Raw genomic sequence first — 10,068 nt, 5'->3', positions numbered from 1 at the left:
TTGTGAAAAGCCCACAAGCAGAAACAGCAACAAACACCAATGAAATACTGTACTCTTTACATCATTAAGCCCTGCAGTGAGGAGGAAGGGAAACCATAGTATCTTTCAACCCTGCCTTTGTTACTCACACCACACCTTCTGGAAGGGACAGTACACAAAACATTATGCAAATCCAAGTAATTCCTGGTATCTTAGGAAAAAGTATTCATTATAAGGCAGAAAACTTTCATTTCAGTATCTCATTGTTGACTGAGCTGACAAAACCTGAGAGAATCTGCCACAAGACCACAGCTGTCCTATGGTGGGAGGAACTTCTTCACCAGGGTACACCATAGCTCCCAAGACCAGAAGGTTGGATGCATGGGGAGATGGGTGGCGGGGTTGAGGGAAGGTTGTACGTAGACCTGGGTCCTACCAACGTGCCAACAGGCATGCAGCAGCTCGGGTGAAGCTGCAACCCCCAAAGCTCATTGGGGCCGCTCTACAACAGGTAACGATGCTGCTCTGCACTGAAACTGGGGTTACCTTGACAGCTTTTACACTCTTCCCTTTAAGACACATTTTTGGGAATCTACCTATCTGGGCACTAGCTATCAGCACACCAGATACTGGAGAAGTATAGTGCTTTCTAGTGAAAGTTTAAAAACAAAAAGCACCCTCACTCAATAACTGAAAGGAAGGCTGATTTGAATTTCTAGTCTGCACATTTCCTTTACCCTGCATCTAACAGAAGGGTATTTAGATGCAAGGGTGTCAAGCAACATGAATCATCTTTAAAGTATTCAGTTTAATTAGACAAGGATAAAGAGGTTTAAACAATGTCACTGAAATCTAATTCTCTGTATTAACCCCTGTCATAAAGCAGAAGAGTGAAATCAGTAAAAGTGAAAAAGTGATGGTTTAGCTAAGCTTATTTGTTACAGCCACTGCTCTTGAACAAAGTGATTTTTATGGCCGTGAACCTCCGTAAGAGCAGAAGTCAAGGTCACGATAGTAATACATCATTCTGGGGGAAGCGCTGTACTGTAACCTCACATCTGTGCACTGCAGGAAGAAAAGGCAGCTGTGACTAGCTACTTTGAGAATAAATGCTACTTAAAAAACATGATGTATCTATCCTGCGATATGTTCTGGTAAGACAGATGAGTCAAGGGAACTTCACTGAGCATCAGCTCATCTCCTGTCTTTACAAGAGATCACACTGCACAGAGATCAATAACAAGCTGTGGAGCCGTATCTGGACTTCATTTACACTCTATAATAGAAACCTAAGTTTCTTAATAGTATACAAACCAGACATTCAGGATTTCAATTCAAAGTAATTTTTTGCTGATGCTATAATATATTTGGGAAAAGAGATGGGAGAGGACATGGATGAGAACAGGAAATGAGAGATCAGGCTTCAATATGAGCTGTGCATTTTCTTCTGCGTAGACAGAAAAAGATAGTACTTAAATGCTACTTCAATTAAAGATCAGCACAGCTTTATGCTTCAATGAGTGTTTCTTCCAGCTCCAGCTTTGAGTATGGCTCTTACACAAGGAAAAACTTTTATGGGTGAGCAATTATGGCAACTGCCAAGGTTTCTGCCCACAGGGGCACTTTTGCTTGGAGCACCTGATGTTCTTTTGACCCAGCAGATAGGCTGGAGGGACAAAAAAAACCCAACCCCCAAACACCCAAACCTAAAGTCCACATATTTTTAACGTTTTCTGGGTAACCAAGTGGCATTGCTGCTTCATGACTTCACAAACAAGCGAATTCTCCAAAGAAGGTTTGGTTTTATAGTGCCTTGTCAGAATCAAACAGCCTTAGTAAAGAACTGGTGGGTCTATACCACGCAAATATTCGATAAAGAGCATGGCATAAGAGATGACAGCAACAAAAACAATGTGGGGAGTGAGACACACAAAGTCCAAGTCTCATTTTAAAGAGGAAGCCTGAATAGCAATCATTCACTACCCCCATGATTATACAAGAAAATGATATCATCAGCAAGCTGAAAGACTGTACAGAGAGACAGCAGCATTCATTACTTCCCAGCTGAAATCAGAAAGACTCAACCTGGAAACAAAAGCTTCAGCTCCTCTGCGGTAGCGTAATTAAACACAGAAGTGGCTGAACAGTAAAGGCTTTTGATTTACCATGATACAGACCTTAAAGGTGCATTCAAACGTCTTTCCTGAAGATAAACTTTCGTCTGAATTTTCCTTCTGGTCATCCAGGACCCACTGAAGAAAGGGGACCTGTCCACATGGAGCTCAACATTCCCGTAATACTTTTGGCTGTCTATTAAAAGCCAAGGTCATACCACCTGTGGAGCTTTAGAGCAGCGTTCTTGTGTGTACAATAGTACTGTCCGCAGCAGAAAGGCCTGAGGATGATAAGCATGGCAATTTTGCTAGAGAAAAGAGCTATTCCTACTTGCTGGTGAGGTAGGGTTTCTGACTCTGAGCCATGGGCAAAGAGTCTTTGTAGTGCAAAGTACAAAGTGTTATACAGTCCAGATGTAGCTCATAACAATGACAACCAAATTCTCACTGGAGGGATACAGTTTTGCATGGCATAATTCACTACAAGTGAAAACCATGCAAGCCAAGAGAAAGATATAATCTAATTACATCTGGTTTCTCAAGACTGAAGGGGAGAGGGAAATTTAAAAGCAAACAATGCCGTGTTGCTCAATATGGAATGCTGCAACATAAAGAAGTGAAAACTAAAGCACTGCAAAAAACACGTCCATTTTCAATAGATATGGCACTAACATATATTAGTATTTCTGACAAGCCAAGAATGTCAGATTTCTAAGCACAATATGAATCACATTAGAATTAAGAACAGCTGAGCCCGCACAACAGATTATATAAGTATTTATGAAGCACAGGAAATACTCAAAGCCAGCAAGTTCAGCTGTATATATGAATATAACTACTAACTGTTATACTACATGTATCTGATAAAAAGCCACTTTATTGACGAGGTAACTACAAATTAACAAAGTACTAGATAAGACATTGAACATCTGGGCAAAATGCAGGGGCCATTAAAAATGCCCTTTAAAACAAGGGGCCTGCTCTCCTTAAAAGCTGTTCCCTTACCAGGACAGAAGGAAGGCCAATGAATCGTGAGAGCAATTCAAGTTCAGCAAAGCTTTTCTTTGCTCGAAATGGTAGATTCCAAAAACTGTGGCAAAATGTCTTGAGGGGAAAAATAACCAGTGTTGTACCCAGACTTGGGAAGAAGAAAACACAAAGCACGAGGCTCAATTAGCAGCAGGGTTATCTGAAGCTATTTACTGGATAAGCTTGAAATTGCCCATATCTGGGTCATCTTTCAAAGAAGTATTTTTTGGAGTCGTTTAAAGTGTTTTCTAATATTGGTTTATAACAACTGATGAGACTCTTAAAGAGACCCACTTAATTTAATTTACTTGGACATGAACAAATTAAACGCAGAGTTACTGGATATAATACTAATAACGCAGATAAGTCACTATAAGATTTTGTTGTGCCCTCAGTCAGTTTGATTCATTAAAACAGTAACTGGTTGCGATGAGAAAGAAGTTTGCTAAGCGTTTCTGAATCCTAAAACAACACCACAAGATAAATCAGTGATCTGGGAAGAAACATTGGAACTGAAGTAAATGAAAATGCAAGGTATGATATTTCAGTTTTATAAAAAAGTATTGATTCTTTAGCCAAGGAAGCAGATTAAAATAAAATAAAACCAAAGCATATAGGAGTCCTGAGCAGTATCACAAGAACTAGCACCACATCACATTCTTCACAGTTTAACAACACATCAATAGCAAGCTCAGCAACGCTGCAACAAAGGTGTGATCTTTCCCCCCAGCCACCGCTCGAGGCACACATTACAATTATCACTGCCACCTTAATTATCATCCCCAGTCTCCTCTTCTTCACCACCTTTCAAGCTACTCTGCCTTTGTACGGCGAGGAAACGGTGCAGAAGAGGCCGACACGGTAGGAATCTAATGCCCCTGAGGCAGGCAAAGGGCCGAGGGGACGGCACCAAGACCGACACACTACATCCACAACATCCCAAAGTTGTGGTGATGGCACGTTCCTCTGCTGGAAGAACAGGAGGTGTAAGCTGCCAGACATTTTGAAATGACAACAGTAAATATATTTCAGACAATATCCTAACCCTCCCCTTCTCAATCCTGCTCTATATGTCTCAGTTAACTTTTGCTTTGTATCTGCTTTCACAGCATCCCATTTTTCGAACCACACAATCGTAGGTCCATGCTCCTGGATGCCAGCTCAGCTGCCCACCCTACTCACACACTCAACTTACACAAATAAATATGTATTAATTCTTTTCAGACTCAGTCTAAGTATCCTTCCATACACTTCACCCAGACTCCTTTCCTCTTTCAGGTGCCTGCAGAGATCACTCCATCCATTCCTTGGTGGTTCTGAGCACTGCCGAGTACCAGATTTGGGACTGGTGTATGTCACCGCTAGACAATGCCTGAAATCCCACCATTGAATCCACCCACTACGGCGGTCTCCTTCGGAGTGAGGAAGGTCCCATTCCCTGCCCTCCTCAGTGACCTGGTGTGGAGGACAGGTTGTGAAGAGGAAGGAAGGGTGAGCACTGATATCAGAGAGTAGAGCTGGAAGCAGGCAGGTGCCCATAAGCACAAACACCACCAGAGCTCAAGGTAAGGTGCTCAGGGAACCAGAAAATGTCTGAATTATCTTCTTCAGGTAGATTACACATAGCTAGGGACAAAAAATCCCCCCCTGAGCACCAATTGTTTGTTCACCCATGCAAGAGACATAGGGGCGAGCTCCATCCGGCTGGGTACCTGCTTTGAATGACTTTTCAGGGTCAACCTCTGAGATTCCGTAAGTTTTGTTACACTCTGCCTCCGTGGAACAACTTTACAAACCTGTAATCACAGCACTAAAAGGTGGGAACGCGAGTGCAAATCCCCGTCCTTAATTGCTTTGCCTGGTTCAGAGTGGGAACTTTAATTCAAGTGTTCCACTCATCAGGAGGGTGTCTGAACCATCTGAAAACACAGTGATTTTTTCTGGCTCACTAACCATTAAATAGCTCACACAAAGTAGAAAAGGAACAGACTCAAATACTCATGCAGATTACTTTATATTAAGGACATTCAAACTTCTAAGCCCAACAACCCGCATACCAAACATTTCTGTAAGATCAAAAGCCACATTTTCTGCTCTCTCACACACAATCCCACATTTTAACTTCATCCTCCTACCAAAAATCCTGGTCACTTTATTTTCAGACTGACTGCTCTCTAAAAATTATTTGGATGTGCTTCCTAACAGTTATAGGAAAACCCATTATGAGATGAGTGATACCTAAGGGATGGATCTTGAGTTGAGTTGCTTGAGACAGGCCAGGCCTGGCAGTCACATTTCAATGACCCATCCCCTGCAGCTGGGCACTCTCTGAGGCTTAAAAATCAAACACCAGATGAAGCTGAATCTACTCTCCCATGCAAATACTACAGTCAGGTAGTTACAGATGAGAACCTAAAAATCACACAGAATTGGCTTGTATGGCCACAGACATGTAACTTTTCCCAGCCTCACTTCAGGCTTAGATGTATCAGTGACAAGGGCAGCTCTGTTTCAGCCAACAAGATGCTACTCAAATTCACAACCTAGTATTTTAAACATATTGTGAATGCAGACTGCTGGCTGCAAGCAAGTATGCATTCAGCAAAGAACAGAAGAACCTGCTGTTATAATGACGTATATAAAATTTAATTTGTAACGGCTTTAAAATCAATTAAGCCTTTAAAATAAAACAAGTTTACGTTTCATTGCAGATCTGCTTTAACTAATCTGCTGTATTACAGAATAAGCAGATATGTTAAGTTTCTCACGATACAAAATGGACAATCAAGCTGAAATGCCTGCCAGCAACTCAGGGCTAGATATCAAAGAACATAAGCAACTTTGTCAAAACAGGCCATGTTTTTACGGGGAAAAAATTGTCTAGTGGTTGCTTATAAGTTTGGCCCTAACTCCAGATTCTCTCTTAACGCTTCTTCACAAACTGTTTTGAAAATACTTTCCAAAAATACTCTCCTCATTAGGCCACGAAGCAAGGAGCAGGACTGCAAGCTGCCCATCCAAATCAATTAAATGCTCTTTCACACTAGATTAAACGTTGAGTAACCACCACCTTCAGTGGAGTTACAATGGGGTAAGTAGAAAGGAGGACAGAATTTAGTATAATACTAAAAGTTAATGGAAGTTACTTGTGACAGAACAGGAGGAGATGATTTTTCTGATATATTTAGAAAGTACTAAGACTGCAAATAAACTCTATTTTTGCAAGTCACAACAGAAGAGTTATGGCCAATTTTGTGGTCTTTAACAAAGAATAGATGCTCTTTGCTGTAAATCAGTTGTTTACAGACTTAAATTTTATCTTAAAAGTATTTACGCTTGCATAACCTACGACCTATAAGCTTGCTTTTCATTCACCTCTCCCAGACCTTTTAGGAATATTTCATGGATGCTGAAGGGTCTGCAAAACACTGCAACAGATCAAGTCAAAGTCTGGGAAATACTCACTCTCCGTAGCGCCCATCGCTCTCAAACACACTTGCTGTAAGACTGCACCAACTCTGCCGTACAGAAAATCCTGTCGAGTTTAGAGAAGGTATAGAAATGCTTTCAGACCCTTTACAGGCACCCTCTGTAGATGTGTCAAACGTCCTTCTTGCAAACATGAAGACAAGCCTTAACAGCATTCAAGACTTACCTGGGACCTCACAAACGGCAGTCAGCAGCACCAGAGATCCCAGATGTGGAGGAAACAGCTGAAGTTCCAATTTCTTCACTAGACAGCTGGAGATTTCCCAGTAAAAGTCAAGGCAGCTTTCGATCCCAACTTTTTGCTGTTCCAGCTGCATGTTGTGAATCCCTGGGGAATGCACTGGCTGAGGAATTCCTGGTAGCATGGTTTCATAAAGCAACGTATTTATCTGCTTTGTTTCTTATTGTCATGGGATTAAATCACATGTTGAGCTTTACTTTGGCTAATAACATAAGTCAAGAAGTAGAATCATATGGAAGAGATTCAATATGCCAGTGATATAGGGAACGAACAAACTTCAGCCTTTCAATACTCTCCTGGTTTCAAAGAGCATAATCTCTTTGAGGTGGTGGTAGCCCCAACAAAAGCAGAGGGCAGAGACTAGAGCAAAGAGAACTTAAATGCTTCAGACCAGGCCTTCTGGGGAAAGACGTGGCAGAACCTGGTCTTTGCTCGTTTTCATCAGCCCCATTACTTTTGCTTTCAGAGGCACAGAAGTTTTGTTATACACTGTGGTAAAAAAGTATTTTGCCATATAAAATAAGTATGCTTCCTTATCAGACACTTATACCAATATATGGAAAGACTGTATATTCTAAACATGTCATTTGTCAACAGCTTGTAAATCAGGTTTTTTTGAAGTAGTCACATTAGTCATTAATTGTCTTAACAAATGAACACTCAAACAGGAAATATGATACATAAACAGGAACAAAGTCTTTAACACAGCATTCAGTAAATACACCAGTCAAAGTCTGGCCGGACTGTTAGCAACCATCCCCAGCGGTTCTAAACACAACTGTGGGCTGTACGGCGTACGTACTCCCGGTGATGTTTGTATAGTTTGCTACTGAGTAATGGAAAACACTTTTTTCCCCTACTACCCTTCAGCAGTAACGTATTTAAAGCTAGTCTCCCTTCAGGGTCCAAAACCTTAGTGCAACTTTTGGTTGTACGTTACTCTCATGACTGAAACCAAATGCTTCCAGTTCCTGTTTGTGTGCCAGGAATAGTCATACACATCCCCCTTATTCAACCTTCATCACTAGTAAATGGACACCAAACAGATTCGACTGCAAAATATGGCCTCTATTTGGTCCATTTTTGTACCTTAGTCAGTACCTGAACTTGAGGAGGAAAGATGAACCTTTCAGAAAACGCTGAGGTGGCTGCACTGGCATCTGAGCAGGGAAAACCCAACTAACTCATAGCGAGAGACGAGTTCGTTCCCCCTTCTGAAGGCCAGCTCTAGAGTGAGTTTTATGCTCATATTTACTGGTGAAAATCACATTACAATTCATGACACAACTGAACTCCTATTTGTGGGGGCAAATTTGAGTTCCAAACACAGTACCAGCATCATGTGCACCGGAGAAGGGAAAAGGAGTAGAAGAGATGGACAAACATTGAGAGAAAACGTGTAAAGTGGTATTATGTTATTAAAACATTACATCAGAAATAAACAGAACATAAACAAAAAAAAAAAAAAAAGAGAAGGTTTTAACCAGGTTTAACTTTCTTTTTTAAAATTCAAATTGACCCAAAGCAAAAACTTACATTGCAAAGGAAGAACAAAATACACGAGGATATTGGTAACACAGTGTTGCATGGAAGCCAGACCCGTGGGCAGGCTGCAGGTTGCTCTTGTCACAACGTCACTGGGGGCTCTTGACAGGTTTAACTGAGAAAGTTAGGATCCAGAATTTTTCATCTAGCCTGGGTCCACCCTGGTAAACATGCTACGTATTCTCTTTTGCCTCTGGGTATTTATCGGATGAGTTTGTCCAGATGTGTTCTCCTATGAGTGCCAACTAGAGCCAGAAAACGGAATTTTCCACGGTATCCCGAGGAAGCCGGTTATTCCAAGCATGAGTGATAATTGAAAAAAAAAACAAAACAAAACAAAAACCAAACCCAAAACAAACCAAAAAACACTCAAAAGCTTTTCAAACTAACAAGTATTGTCTATAATGTAAATAGTTTAGAAATATGGTAATTAAATAATCTAAAAAACCACTCTTACTCTGCTGTACATTTATAAACATAAATATTTACAAAAACTTTCTGCTTTGTTTTAAAGGATGAGGTTTGCAGTTTGTTAATGATCAGAGTCTTTTACTCATATTGATTCTTTGGTGTACTTGCCAATTTTTTAAGGTTTATTAAAAGTGTGTTCAACTGTGAATTTTAAGGTAATGGAACTAGGCTACAGACCAAGCTGGTATTATGCACTTCTCCTTCCACATTCTAGTCCGAATGAAAAACAAAGTTCGGTTTGTTCTTCAAAGTATTTGTGCACAATATTTGAAATAATAATAAAAATAAAAGACCAGATTCCCCATTACTGAAATTTGGGTAGGATTAACAATGGATAATCACACTTCACTCGCCCTCGAGCACATGCATAACTTAAGATAGTGAACAGGACTATCAGTAGGTTCAGAGACACACACGTGCTGCGGTGCTTTGCTGAATCAAGGTCAGAGAAACCAGCTACAAGAGATGGCTTAGCGTTGTCAGAAAGGGCGAGGGCTTCCCTCCACCTCGGGAGGGGAGAGAGGATAGGGTGAAAATTAATTTAAAAGAAAGCCTTTTTACTGGCCTGAAATGTATCTGTGTTCCCTTTAGATGTCAGTCACTTAAAAGAAATAACCAAAAAACAAACCTCAAACAATAAATAATGGAATTACACATTTCTTCATTAAATAGCATTCTTGTTACCAACAAAGTCTTCCATAATTTTCTTCAGTCACAGCAACAGACAGAACAAATAATTTGCCTTAATATAGATTGCAACTAAAATATACTCTAGATTACCTTAGAAAATATTACTGTAAAAATTCAGTGGGGAAGAACATTGGTTTAGACCAACTTACAAATGTAGTGAACAATACTAAGTTTTGTTGTCTTTTTTTTTTTTCAAAAAAAGGAAGCAATTTTAAGGTTCTGATCTAATGACACAAAACTGAAGATTCATGCTTAAAACCTGCGAGTCAATCCTTAACATCTGTCCTGTCTCGGTACTGCAGAGCTTAAAGATCGTAACGGCTGATCTTTCTTGCTTCAGCAGGAGCCGACAGACACCATCACGCGCACAAGCTCAAACGCACGCCCCCACCCGCGCTCTCAGGCTGTCCCTGCTACAATGCCACGGCCGTCACACACAGCCTGGAGGAAGCACTATAAAGCTCTACCGCCTAGAGGTGGCCACCGCACGGACTGCGTGGTGTTAAGGTT

Source organism: Phalacrocorax aristotelis, chromosome 7 (genome assembly GCF_949628215.1).
Source record: "Phalacrocorax aristotelis chromosome 7, bGulAri2.1, whole genome shotgun sequence".
NCBI classification, from domain to species: domain Eukaryota; kingdom Metazoa; phylum Chordata; class Aves; order Suliformes; family Phalacrocoracidae; genus Phalacrocorax; species Phalacrocorax aristotelis.
The sequence above is the reverse complement of the archived record's forward strand: the minus strand, read 5'-3'. Positions refer to the sequence as shown.